Source organism: Poecilia reticulata, chromosome 12, assembly GCF_904066995.2.
Source record: "Poecilia reticulata chromosome 12, P_reticulata-male-v2, whole genome shotgun sequence".
NCBI lineage: Eukaryota > Metazoa > Chordata > Actinopteri > Cyprinodontiformes > Poeciliidae > Poecilia > Poecilia reticulata.
This window is the reverse complement of record NC_088841.1, coordinates 24,120,913-24,135,891: the sequence shown is the minus strand read 5'-3', so window position 1 is coordinate 24,135,891 and position 14,979 is coordinate 24,120,913. Positions and strand designations below refer to the sequence as shown.

The 14,979-nt window shown below is 36.4% G+C and overlaps 1 protein-coding gene across 2 annotated transcripts in view; it reads left to right on the top strand.

The window, feature by feature from the left end:
- Positions 1-14,979, top strand: part of LOC108166754 (protein NLRC3-like) — a 92,575-nt gene that overhangs the window by 28,809 nt on the left and 48,787 nt on the right. The gene's annotated exons all lie outside the window — the stretch shown is intronic.

Here is a 14,979-nt window from a genome sequence, read left to right as displayed (position 1 = left end):
CACCTGCTGCCTTGAAAATGTAATTTAAGTCAACAAGAAATTAGTTTTGGTTTTAACTCAAGTTCATGAAGTTGATTCAACAAGAGACAAGTTGTCTAAACATTGTTTTTTAAGTTCATTAATCTTGAATTTTCAGTTTTAACTTAATGCTGCAATTTAAACCAAATAATTATTTCACAATATGTAATAAAAAACTGTCGTCACCTGGTGAAAGAGCAAACATTTCTCTATTGTTTCACTCAAAATATCAAGTTAAAATAAGTTTATTTTACTTTAGATTCATTTAAATTCTTGTTTGAAATTGAATGAATAAAATGTCTGATGTGATGATGAATTTTATTAAACATGACAATGAATTGAGCTCAGAAACATTTAGTGTGAACAGAACATTTTCCTCCACTTTCATTAGAACAAACATTCAGTTTTTCTCTCACAAACTCACATTTAGAGTCTAAAACTCTGTTTGGCCTGAAGAGCAGGAGACAGACCCAGAACTAAATGTGACTAAATAATTAATATACGCAACAAAAAATAATAAAATCATCCCAAATAAGACTAAATATTAAGTGTGGAGTTAATCATTAACAAGCTGTAGATTTATGGAGCCTCATTTGTAAAAATACACAAGACAAAAATAACAGCAATATTTTTTATATATGTTCATTTTTCAAAGTCATAATTTCACCATGTTATTCATTTATTTATAAATGTCAAAGTTACAAACTAAATGTTTAATTCAAAGGTAGATATTTAGTCTGGATAATAAATATTTACTTTTAAATTTAATGTTTCGTTTGTAAACTGAACATATTGCTGGGATTAATTTTGCTCACATTCAATAAAATCACATTTTTTAATACATCAGTTCACTGGTTCACATCTGATGACAGGCTGATAAAATTCACAGTTTAGAGTTAAAATTCAATAGTTTATCAAGTTTTAAAGAGGAACTTAAGAGGTTCCTGAAATCTGGAAACACTGGAGTGTTTTACAGATTATCAACTAAATAAAAACAAGATTATTGGCTTTTATTTAGGTTTTATTAAACGGCCATGTTGAACATTTTATACCCTTCTCAGTAATCACTTCTTTCTTTTATATGAAAACCATCAAAACCTTCTTATAGTAGCTGTCCAGATTTTCCATGTTATATTTTGAATCTTTAAGCTTCAAATCTTTGAGCTCAGTCTCATGTTTAGCTGAATCCATCAGATTCACTAACATCACGTCAATCATAAGAAACATTGTTTGTGAAATTAAAAGATGACACTTTGTCTATTCCCTCGGAATAAACTCTGGACTCTCAGTGCAGAATCAAACCAAATGTTTTTTGTGCAGCACATTTAAGCAACAAGGCTTTTCAAAGAGCTTTACATCTTTGAACACAAAACACAAAGTCATGCAGCTCAGAACCAACAATCAGAAACATCACATTAAGTCGAGTCTAATTAATTATGTTTCAACTCTAAACAGGTGGGTTTTTAGTCCATTTTTAAAGGCTCTCAGTGTTTCAGCTGTTTTACAGTTTTCTGGAAGTTTGTTCCAGATTTGTGGTGCATAGAAGCTGAATGCTGCTTCTCCTCGTTTGGTTCTGGTTCTGGGGATGCAGAGCAGAACCAGAACCAGAACCTGAGGGGTCAATCTAATCATTCAGGTCACAACTGAAGTTTATCATCAGGATTCTGTAAATTAAATATTTTCATAGTATATTTCAATCATTCTGTTCATACGGTTTAGGCTCCTGAAAAGGAGAAATTACTTGTTAGAGAAAATATAAATATTTTTGATTGATTTGAGTTTATTGATATTTTACTTAATCTGACTATATGATACTTTTTAACACATACAGAAGATTTGCATTGATCATTTATAAGCTTTGGTAATGGAGCTTATCAGCAACTAGAAATGTATTTGCTAGTGAACGTTAGTGAACAGGCAGCATCATTAGGACCAAGGAGCAAAAGCTGCAGATAATTTTAAAGGTAACAAAACAATTCAGCATGTTGGAGCAACTCTTGGATCCTGGTTGTACAATGTAAAAACCTTCAACTTTAGGGAAAACTGATAAATGACCTCAGATCTGGAAAACAAACTTTAACTGAGATGTTACTGAAGCTTGATGTTCAGTTGATCCAAATCTAAAGCTGGTCTGCAGGGACGACTTTAGGGTTTGTTTGTTTCTGCTCACCAGGAGCACCAGCCGGGTGGAGTCAGTCTGAGTTCCTTCATCATCTAAAGAGAGCTGGAGAACATTGAAGCTCCTCCTGGAAAACATGGAGCTTTGGAAAGAAATGAGCAGGAAGTGAAAGAAAAATGGATCTTCATCACTTGTGAAGTGACGACATCAGAGTTGGATTCAGTGGAGTCACATGAAGAACAGAAACACTGAGGCTAGAATAATAAACATCATGCTAAATATTAGCTGCAGCTGTCAGAAGAAGCTTCAGGTTGAATCTAAAGAAGCTGAAGATCTCAGAGTGATGAGAGGAAACCTGATGAGCTCTACAGTCCACTAGATCCAGACCAGAACCTGGAGAACATCTACGCTGGAAGCAGAGCCACAAGCTAGAAAAAGATCCAGGTTTCTATCCAACCTGAACACAGGAAGTCCTTTCTTCTTCTGCTGCAGCTGAGAAGGTCCTGCTGCAGAACTGAAGCCACACAGTTCCTCCTCCACAGCAGAACAGAGGAGGTTCTGGAGGAGACCAGGGTCCACATCTGGACTCCTGAGGTTCAGCAGAGCTGCTGGCTTTGGTTCTGATCCGCCTCTGTTCTGGTGTCTGATCTTCAGAGACGATCTGAACCGACCCATCAGAACTCAGTGGAGGTGGTGGAGAATGAGGAGGAGGAGGAGGAGGAGGAGGAGGAGGAGGAGGAGGAGGAGGAGGAGGAGGAGGAGGAGGAGGAGGAGGAGGAGCCGTGATTCATCTCTCTGCTGTGGAGACCTGAGGGAGTCTGACAGAGAAACGTTGATTATATGAAACAGCAGCTTGGAGTTACAATAACACTGTTATTACTATCACTGTTATTACAATAATAATGATATTAATGATAATAGTTTCATCAGTTGTTCCAAGTGTGAAAGTAGGTAAACATCTTTCCTTCAGTATTTTTAAAACTATCGTTTCTCCAGCGTTGATGTTGAGGGTCAAGTGTTTGGCTGAAAAATCTGACATTTATGAATAATATTCTGAAAATCTCTTTGAAAAATCAACATGCACTTTTTCTCTATGACATGTTAAATAACCTAAAATATTGTTGTTAATTTTCTTTAACCATCAATTTTCTCTACTGTCATGATCAAAAGTAAGTACACCCTCTTTATTTCCTGGTCTGCTGATGCAGTTTTGATGTAACATGAACTGTGAAGCTGGAATCTTCCTGATGCTGCAAAACAGCAAAAATCAACATTTCAGAGCCAGAAGCTGCTCTGAGATCAGTTTAGTGAAAATGTTTGTGTTGCACTAAAATCTGAAGATATGAAACCCAGGAGTTTGTTTCAAATCCAAATGACGTCAACAGGTAAACTTCCTTCTGCTTCCCAGTCAGTCTGACCAGTCAGACCAGTTTGAGCTCATTTCTCCTCAAAATACTTTCAGTTTAAAATCACTTGTTCAGGTGAGGCTCCAGTCTGGTTCTGCTGTGGTTCTGTTGGGTCTCAGTCTGTTGTTCAGATGTTTTTCTTCAACTCTTTGGATCGTTTGAACAAACTGTAAGTTTGATTTGTTTCCTATTGAACTTTGTGAACAGAAACTATTTGACTTGATTCTGCTCTGTTTGGAGAAAATGTTCACTTCTAAATTCAGCTCAAAGTTTCATCTCCCTGCTGTTTGAAAGCTAATATACAGGATTATTAAGTTATTGATCAATTGGAAGAAAAACATGAAGAGATGATGTTTCTTTATTTTATTCTATAAACAAACTGATTCATGATTTTATTTCTAGGAATCAAACTCTGATCTTAACCATTAACTTCAAACACAACAGTTTCCTGCTGCTTTGTTTCAAAATGAAATGACTTTATTCTTAAAATGTCTTTTCTCTGCTGACCTTTGACCTGCTGTGGAAGCAGAAAAGATGGACTTAGTTTTTTACTCACTGCTTCAGCATTTTGGTTCTGATTCTGGTCAATAAATAATGATTCAATGTAATCTGTGATGCTGTTGTATTGAACTCATTTTAAGAGCTGCTGAGGAACAAATGATCTTTATTCATGTCCTGATAAATGAAACAGTAGAACCGGTTCTGGTTCTGATAACTTCTGACCATCACTGACATATTTGGATAACATTTCTTCTGGGTTTAATAATCAGACATCAGGCAAGTTGTAGTTCCACCAGCAGAGGGAGACAAATCCCCACCAGTTAGGAGTTCAGTTGGTTCAAAGTTAAAACAGGTTCTGGTTCCATTAGATCTGAACAGAACCTGGATCGGCAGAATAACAGCAGTAGATTGTTTGTGATTGGACTGAGAGTCATGAGACGGATTTATGTCTTCAGACGTCAACAGATAAACTTTCCTCTGAGTCTCAGTCAGTCTGACCAGTCAGACCAGTTTGAGCTCATTTCTCCTCCAAATACTTTCAGTTTGTTCTGTTCAGGTGAGGCTCCAGTCTGGTTCTGCTGTGGTTCTGTTGGGTCTCAGTCTGTTGTTCAGATGTTCTTCTTCAACTCTTTGGATCGTTTGAACAAACTGTAAGTTTGCTTTGTTTCCTATTGAACTTTGTGAACAGAAACTATTTGACTTGATTCTGCTCTGTTTGGAGAAAATGTTCACTTCTAAATTCAGCTCAAAGTTTCATCTCCCTGCTGTTTGAAAGCTAATATACAGGATTATTAAATATTTGATCAATTGGAAGAAAAAACATGAACAGATGATGTTTCTTTATTTATTTCTCTAAACAAACTGATTCATGATTTTATTTTCAGGAATCAAACTCTGCTGTTAACAATTAACTTCAATCACAACAATTTCCTGCTGATTTGTTTCTAAATGAAATGACTTTATTCTTGAATTGTCTTTGATTGAGTCAGATTATTAAATAGTCAATAGTTAAAGCAGATAATCCACTTAATTAATAATGAACTAAAATCCTTCCTGTTGTTCAGGTTGAACCAGTGAATGTAAATGTTGCTCCATGTCTCCATCTAGTGGACTGATAGTAGAAGTGCAGCAGCTGATGGCAGCTTCCTCTGCCTCTCTGCTGTCTGACTGCATTCACCTGACACTGATATGAAGCAGAGAAGAAGAGCCAATCAGAGGAGGAGCAGCTGATCTTTTTCCAGCTCTAATGATGTAAAGGATGATCAGAGTTGATGTGCAGATGAATGATGTGTGTTTCCTCTGCAGGTGAAGCTAGAAAGTGTGTGTGAGCTGGTGTGAATTCAGCAGCATGGATCAGTGTGAGGACAGAGAGGAGGGAGTCCCTCCCTCTAAAACCACTCCGTGTGGGGAAGATGAGAGCCAGAGCAAAGGTCAGAGGTGAGGTCACCATCTCTTAACTGTCCACAGCCCTTTTCACACAGCGTTCACTATATCAGGCCAACACATACATGGTGATGAAGCTGCTGCTGGTCCTCTTTGCTGTTTCATCCAGACTGAACCGACTCAGTTTTAATCATCATATTTCTGTCAGGAGCCGTAAGAGACGAAAACGAAAACAAAACCAGAACCAGAACCAGAACCAGAACCAGAACCCAGCTGTGTGTCCTTTAAGAGCGACAGGTCAAAGGTTCTTCCCATTGAATTTAAATCTCCTGGATCTCCACCGTCAGAGAGGTGAGCCGTTTCTAACTGCTGTAACTGATCTGTTTATATCAAATCAAATTTTATTTCTATAGCACATTTCAGCATCAAAGCATTTCAATGTGCTTTACATCATAACAAACACAAAAACACAGTTATGGAACATTGAATCGACAATCAAAACATCACATTAAGTCAAGTGTCATCATTAAATTAGTTACTGATTATGTTCCATGAGAAACTCTAAACAGGTGGGTTTTAAAGGCACTCAGTGTTTCAATTATTTTACAGTTTTCTGGTAGTTTGTTCCAGATTTGTGGTGCATAGAAGCTGAATGCTGCTTCTCGTTTGGTTCTGGGGATGCAGAGCAGAACCAGAAGATCTGAGGGGCCTAGACAGTTGGTACAACAATAACAGATCTTTAATGTATTGTGGTGCTAAACCGTTCAGTGATTTATAAACTAACATCAGTATTTTAAAGTCTATCCTCTGAGCTACAGGGAGCCAGTGTAGGGACTTTACAACTGGTGTTATGTCTCTATCTTCCTGGTTTTAGTCAGAACAGCAGCAGCAGCTTCTGGATCGGCTGCAGCCGTTTGATTCATTTATTAGTCAGACCTGTGAAGACGTTGCAGTAATCAATGCGGCTAAAGATAATCTGTAACTCTAGATCTATACCTCTAGTTTGTTCCTCTTGAGGTCCAAAAATAATAACTTCAGTTTTGTTTCTGTTCAGCTGGAGAAATTTTTGTCACTTAGAATTTATCTGTTCTAAGCATCTCTTGGATGGGGTCAAACGTCACCAGGTGACATCGTAATATAGAGCTGTGTATCATCTGCATAGTTATGGTAGCTGATCTTATTTTCTGTTATAACCTGAGCCAGTGGGAGCATATACGTAAATACTGAATAAAGGGATCCTAGGATCATGTGTATCTGGTTCAGCTTCAGTGTCCCTAACGGACCATCTGGTTCTGAATGAAGCTTCATCAGATCCTCCTTGGATGGTCAGAGTGGAAACTACTCTTGGTTCTTCTCCATGTCAGAGCTCAACACTAAGATCACCAAACTTATCTCAGTCATTTAAACCAACATGTTTGTCTCAGAAACTGATCTTTCTGCTACTTCAACAAGGCTGGACATTATTCAGGAGGATGAATGATCAGGAACATGTTGGAGGATTGGACCGGTTCTGGTGGGAATCATTTATTTTATTTTAATATTTCCTTTATTTAACCAGGTGAACCCGTTGAGACCTAGATCTCATTTTCAAGAGGGACCCGGGCAGAAGTCTGCAACACACAGCAACCTGGTTACAAAATAAAACTTACAAATGTAAAACATTGGAAACAGTTAAAAACTGTAACGCTGTTCAGTAGCATCTCGTCTATTTTTAAGAATCACTTGAAATAAGTCCAGCGAAACCAGTTCTGACATCTTGAGTTCAGACTGGAGCTGATTCCAGGCTGAAGGAGCATCACACTGAAAGCTTTCTTCACTTTTTCAGTTCGGAAACGTGGAACATGCAAAAGAAAAATGTTGTTAGAACATAAAGAATGGGAATTAACAGATCTATGTAAAAGAGTTTAAATATGCTGGAGCCAAGCCGAGATGCATAAAGCGGCATGTGCACAAAAATGTGCGGTCCCATATTTTACACAGATGTCGGCATGTATAAAAATTAACTTTGCATCAAGGTTTGCGTAAATATACGCAATGTGTGACTGATGTTTTTCATGATTTTAATATTAAACAGTATTTAATGATTGAAGGCATTTGGTCAAATCATTCATATATAAAACATCACAGTTTTTCAAGAACAATCTAAAACATGACTTAATCAGTTAATAACTTTTTTCCCATTTCATATTGTTTCTGAACTGTTCGTACTTTGCTAGAGCAGCGGTGCAACATGTCAATTTTGAAGGTTTGAGTTGATCTCAGCATTAGATGACAAACTGAACGCCGCCAGGAGGCTGAGACCAGCACGTCCTCCTCTGACTGTCTTAAAATGTTCGTAACTCTATTAAAGAACAACAACAAAAATTAACAAACGTGTTCAAATTAATGACCCAACAACAATAATAATCCCAGTAATTATAATTTCAACAAGGTGTTGCACAATGATGTGCATTTCGGTTCCATTACCAAAATAACTAGCAGAGCAGGAGTTTAAAATTAACTAATCAACCACCACTGTGTTCAGGGAGGCTTATTGCAAAATAAATATCAAGCCTGAAAACCTAATATCGTAACGGACTGAATGTTATAAATGTGATTTGCGCTCGGCTCGAGGAGCAAGCAGTTGCCACTGCAACGGGTGTGCTTAAACAACAAAGAGAGACGGAGAGTAAAAGTATGCGAGTGGTTTAGAATTGATCACCTGTTCAGGTTATTTTGCCTTTGTTTACCTTTGCTGTGGTGCATCACAGCCGCTGTAGATTCTGAACGTTCAATAAACAACAAACTTGGACTAATTACCTCGTTCTTTGTGAGTATACGTCAATCACAACAAACATCAAAGACGGTAAATATGTTTCATTAAGTATTTAATAAACAAATGGCTTCTGCCGCGATAATTATATGAAATTAAATTGTCTAATTCAAAAATAATAGTTTTATTGCTCTCTGGAATCTTGCTTTGAGCTCAGAGTCTGAGAAGTTTTTCCTTTATCAAAATTTATTTGCTTCTTATTTAGTGGAAATATTGATGTTGATGAGACTTTCTCCAAAGTAATAACCTTTTTCAACCTTTATAGCTCCACTGTTGAAAATGAGGCTCTAACATTCACAAATAACTGTGAAATAAAATCCAGTCCAACATCTGGTTTGAGGTGATTCATCTGGAACCTGTTGGAGGAAAAATATCCCAACTTCAGAAGATGAGCTTTAACCTAACAGAGCTCAGTGGTTCCTCCTATCAGTATGAGAGTCAGGGTGAGGAGGCGCCATGTTAGGAAGAGAAGTGGAAGCTGCAGGATCTTCAGAACAAACAGGTCATGATTCTAGGCTACTGATTATCCCTCTGTCTGGACACAGGATCAATATAACCAGTTTAAAAGCTAAAATGAATGGTTATATAGCCAGACATGGAAAACTGGGATGCACTCCATGCCATGATGTTCAGAGTTTAGGTCTCATGGCATCTCAAGGTGTCAACATTGCAGCCAGTGGGCTGAGGGAGGAAATACAGCTTTATTTTGTTGCAATTCAAGAGCTACCCAGTTTTTATCGCTTCGCAAAAAAAATTATCAGCACAGAAACTCTAAAGCACACAAAGAAGCTATATGGTGGCACTAAATTGTAATAGAGCCACCAAGAATTTAAAACTACTTTCACCCCTGGTTGCCGCTACCAATTTCCTTCTAGCTTTGAGAGAGAAACGAGATCCATTTGGTAATAAAACCCAATCTTCATTTTCATTGTTCGTAACAAATTTGCTATGTGATTTTTAAAAGAAAGCTCTGTATCTAATTTAAAACCAGGATATTTATAATTACTGACAAACTCAATTTGTGTTCCTACAGCAGTTGTAAGCAATAGATGTATTTCTGGTAATTTCCTAGAGTGTGAAAAAAACCATTGCTTTTGTCTAATCCACATTCAGAACCAACTTCAGAGTTTGCAACCGGGTTTGAACTACATTAAAAGTAAAACCTGTCTGACCTGAGAAAGTGATGAAGAATAGCTGTAAATTACTAAATCATTTGCATAAAAATTATAAAAAGCATTTGACAGATTTTCACACAAGATATAGAGAATAAAAGTGGGCTAAGAACTGAACCCCGTGAAGCCGGCCAACTCTCTGAACTCTCTGGGTTCTGTTCGACATGTAATCAGGTACCCACATGGTAGCTCGATGTCAGAAAAATGCTGTGTTTCTACACATGATTTCTACACAGAATGTCAATTAAAAGTGTGATTTACTGTGTCAAATGCCTTTGACAGATCAATAAACAGAGCAACACAATGTTTTTGTTATCAAGAGCCTGAATAAGAGCATTAATAACCTTTAAAGTAGCAGTAACAGTACCATGTTTTCCTAAAACCAGACTGGACATTTTTAAAAACACAATAAAAAAATTCTTCAATTCACCTGCAACTAATTTTTCAAAAAGTTTTATAATACATAGTTTAGAAATTGGTCTATAATTGTTTACCTGTGACAATTATCCACCCTTGAGGCAAAACAAATGCTGATTTCCAGACACTCTGGACTTCATTAGAGATTAGACTTAGATTAAAAATATGAGACAATGGCTCTGCTATAAACTCTACAGCTAATTTTAGAAAAAAGGATCCAGGTTATCTGGTCCTGCCGATTTTTTGGTGTCTATGTTTTTCAATTCTCTGAGAACCTCAGTTGTACAAATAGAGGGAAAATTAAAAGTGGCGAAGTTACAATCATTATTCAGAAACTGATCATCAGTATTTTCATTTGGGCCAAATGAATTTAAATAATCAAATAGCGAGCCTACAGAGCTTACATGGAAAGAAAGATTAATTACACAAGATGTTCAAGGTAATTCAAATATTTTGTTTTATTACCGACATCTTAAAATTGTCTAATTTTACTCAACTTTATGAACTTTACATAAATTATCAGTTTACACATCAAAAGTGAACACATGAACATGAAAATGTAATCAATCAAATTTTATTTGTAAACACATTTCAGCAGCAAGGCATTTCAAAGTGCTTTACATAATTAAAATAAAAATAAAAACAGAGAGAGATTTTGAAAAAGATTAAAAAAGATAAAAACATTATTTAAAGTAAAGATAAAAACATTAAAAACATCGATCCACATGAGGACTTGCCTTTATGGGGTCTCCTCGAACGGAGTTTTAGCAGACCGACATCATACAAGGAATCTCAAACCTCAGAGTTTTAGCAGAGCGACATCTTGCAAGGATTCTCAAACCTAAGACATTAAAACCCGCAATTTAGCCATAAACAACTCTAAACAGGTGGGTTTTAATTTGAAATTTAAAGGCACCCAGTGTTTCAGCTGTGTTAGTTTTTTGGAAGTTTGTTCCAAATTTGTGGTGCATAGAAACTTCTCCTCATTTGGTTCTGGTTCTGGGGATGCAGAGCAGACCAAAACCAGAAGATCTGAGGGGTCTAGACGGTTGGTACAACAATAACAGATCTGTAAGGTATTGTGGTGCTAAACCGTTAAGTGATTTATAAACTAACAACAGTATTTTGAAGTCTATTCTCTGAGTTACAGGGAGCCAGTGTAGGGACTTTAAAACTGGTGTTATGTGCTCCATCTTTCTGGTTTTAGTCAGAATGAGAGCAGCAGCGTTCTGGATCAGCTGCAGCTGTTTGATTGATTTATTAGTAAGACCTATGAAGACGCTGTTGCAGTAATCAATGCGGCTAAAGATAAACGCATGGATGAGCTTCTCTAGATCGTGCTGAGACATAAGTCCTCTAATCCTAGAGATGTTCTTCAGGTGACAGAAGGCCGACATTGTCAGCCTTATTGTCATTTAAGTGTGACAATAAAACATGAAAGTGAGGATCAACGACAGAACATTCCCGTTCACTGCACCTTACAGAAACCTACAAAAAGAATAGAGCAATTAAACATAAAGCATTTGAATTTAAAGAGAACAGAAAATGGCAAATAAAAAAAAACTTACAATTTTAAGACATTATGGACTCGCCATATATGTGTCATAATAAGAACTGATGATGATTGGGACTGGATGCCTAGGGTGGAAAAACATTTCTGCCTGTTTATGTTAGAAGTAGAAAAAAATAGTCAGCAATGTCATAGAGTCAGTTGATGTTTGCATTAACTATGAAGCTGTTTTAAGTGTGAACTTAACACTAGAGAACCCTAATGTGGGTCCTTGGCGCTTGACCCAATAAGATCAATTAAAAACACATGCTATACATTTATCAATATAGGCATATTGCATATCCACGTAAAGGAAAAAACTCTTCTAAATGATAGAAGTAATATGTTCTACCTCAACAACACCCAGATTGAACACTAAGCAGATTGATAAAAGAAATGCAATTAGATGCTAATGAGGCATACCCGGTAAAAAACGCAACAATGAAAGAGCAACGAGGCTCAATATACAAAATCTATCTATCAGAGTAAAGCCGAAGCTCTGTGGTTTCCAACAATACCAGAGTCACCATGCTATGTGCAAAACTCACTGAACCAGCAGCTAAGGAAGAAAAAAAGAAATAGCTCATTTCACGAAGCTAAAAGCAGAAATCCAGTCCTACCTTTGCTGTTTCGTGGTCATAATTCATATTAGAGTAAATATTTCCACTTGGTTCGATGATCCATTTTCCCTGAGTACATCTCACATGGTTTTCGGTTCAGCACAGAGCCTTTTCCATCTTTTATGTACCATAAACAAAATGTTTTCCCCCTGTAATTGGTGAATGACTATATGTTCCGCATTAATGTCAACGCCCTCGGATTCTATTGTCTCTGACAGTTCGAACGGCATGTCAATCATCAAAATTGGCCAATGGGTTCCCGAGAAACTACCCCGCGTACTTTTGAAAAACTGAATGGAAAACAGGATGATTTTACGCAAAGAGCGCATTGTTATTGTAATGTAATTATGAGATATATTAGTTTTTTTTCCTGTGATCATATCATTTTGACAACTTAGTTTTCATTTCTATTTACATTTTCATTGTTATATAATTCTATTTGGAGTGTTATTGTGAGTTAATCTGTTCCATTTTCAGTCTATTATAATTTGTCTATTTTGTGCTCTTTTTATGAATGAATGCAATGTGGATTTTTCAAAAGAACCCCAAAAACAATTATTAGATGCAATTACTTATTTATGATAATCATTTATTATATTAAAAGAACAAATGATTAAAACAGAACCTACAGAAATAAAAACTAAGAAAGTTCAAATGGCACAAATTGTGCGAAATTGTACTCAAAATGGCTAATTTGGAAGGTCCGCCTAGATTTTTATCACGTAGTACCCCTCTAAAACTCATATGATTAACTTTTTTTCATGAAACTTGGCACCGTAAAAGGTCAGATTGTGTACTGTTCTTTTCTACATGTTTTGGATTTCAACTGCATGCTTTGAAAGGAACCTTCATAGATTGAAGTGGAAATTTATTTTTTCTTAATTTCTGCTGTTTATCATATTAATTCACTTTCCTCAGTAACAGGCAGGGTGGTTTTTAGAGTTGTAACATATTCTCTAGGATCTTGCCTTTGTTTTGATACCAAAACAATTAAAATAAACTCTGTAGTTCTTGTGATACATTCAATTCATTTTGGGCATGTTATTTTCAGCCATATTGCTCAAAAACAGACCGTGTGTCGAAGAGGTAAGGAGACAAACTACCTTAAAAATCTTTTCATCCATGATCTGAACAAACTGATCCCTGCAGGGTAGTGAGGGGGCTGGTGGTGCCCATCTCCAGCAGCCATCAGATGAGAGGCAGGGTTCACCCTGGACAGGTCACCAGTCCATCACTGGGCCCTGAAAGTCAACAACAAATAAAAAAGGGAAAGATACATGTTAGATTAACAAAAAAGAAAAATTCTTTCCAGTTATCTTTAAATCAAATCATGTTTATTAAGCACTTGGTGTTGGTAACAGCAGTTTTTGCTGTTGAAAATGTAACTAGCTCCTCATTGAAAAAAATAAACTTACATCATGAAGACGATGTGGAGGTTCATCCTTAGAGCTGGTTGGTGATCTGGTGGAGTCAGGGCCTCTTCTGAGACAGAAAGTCTTTAGGTTTTCTAACATCCAATTTCTCTGGCTTCCTCTTTCATCTTCATTTGCTTAGTTAGACTGCAAACATATGTTGAAGATAAAATCATTGATGAACGAGTTGGAACAACAACCTGACAATATCAAAGTCCCTCTGTCTTATGGAGCTAAATTAAAACCAGGTTAAGTTTATGAATTAAAGTATAAGTCGCAACAAACAGCCTCCATGCAGTTATAACATGAAGACGAATGATTCCTATTGTACTAATCATACAAGTCACAATAAAATTGATAAAAGAAAAATTTATGAAACCAATGTAAGTTATATATCTTTGCTGCACTGTTTATAATTAAATGAAGATAATTAATGAGCAAACTTACCACCAGCTAGCAACACTTAGCAGCCTTCATCCCTTCGGGCTCCTTTTGTGACACACATTTCAGTTCCATCGGTTGTTGTCCTGTTGTGTTGTCATCTAACTCGGACTAGGACGTCACCAGCTTGAATTTACCAAAATTAGTAACTATTGTCAAGGCCCTCTCTACTTTTAAGGCAATATTATGCGAGTAAAATTGGCGAATTTGAACTGTGTCTGTTATCTTCCCTGCTTCAAGTTTTTTCTTCTCTTTGTGGCATTTTTTAAATAAATTAAAGTGTGGAATATCACCACCATCTGGTCTGGAGTATGAACTGGAGTTAATGCTGTTGATTATGAGGTTTTTACATCACACATCTGAAAATTGATTGGATACTTTCTTAAAAATTACATCATGATTATCATTTTTTTATTGTATGCAATTTTAATAAATAGTAAAAGATTTTTAAGGCACTTAAAAATTCATGCATATTCATTCATATTTTGTTCACATATAGTATACTTTTATTTAATATATTAAAAGTGTATTTTGGTACAACTATGATTAAGTGCGTTTAAAGTACTCATTTTGAAATTGGTACAAGTTCATTTGTAGCACACTTCAGATATACTTATAGGTAGTACACTTAATAATTAGTATACTTAAGTGTATTTTCACAAATTTAAGTATGTTTGAAGTATACTAAAGTATACATTTTTAGCAGGGTGTCCTTTAAAAGGGGTGATTCAATAAAACATTTGATTCACTTTAAGTCTCCTGGATCTCCACGATCAGAGAGGTGAGCTGTTTCTATTTGTTCCAAATGTGAAACTGAACCAGTAAGAACTTAGATGTTCCCAGTTTAAACATAGAGGTTTATTCCATTATCTACACAAATGTATATTGAATAAGAGCCGCTCTAATGAAAGCTGCTCTGCTTTTATTAGAGCTGCTCTGTTCTAATGAAAACACCGTTGTATTTTCATTTCTGGGTGATGATGATGCTCTGCTGCTTCCTGGCTCCATGTCAGACTAACATGGAGCCATGTTAGTCTGACATAGTCTGACACCCACCAGTGAGTGGTGGACATTTCCACCACCCACTGTGAAATACCTGGTACACCAGACTGGGCCATCAGGACTTGAT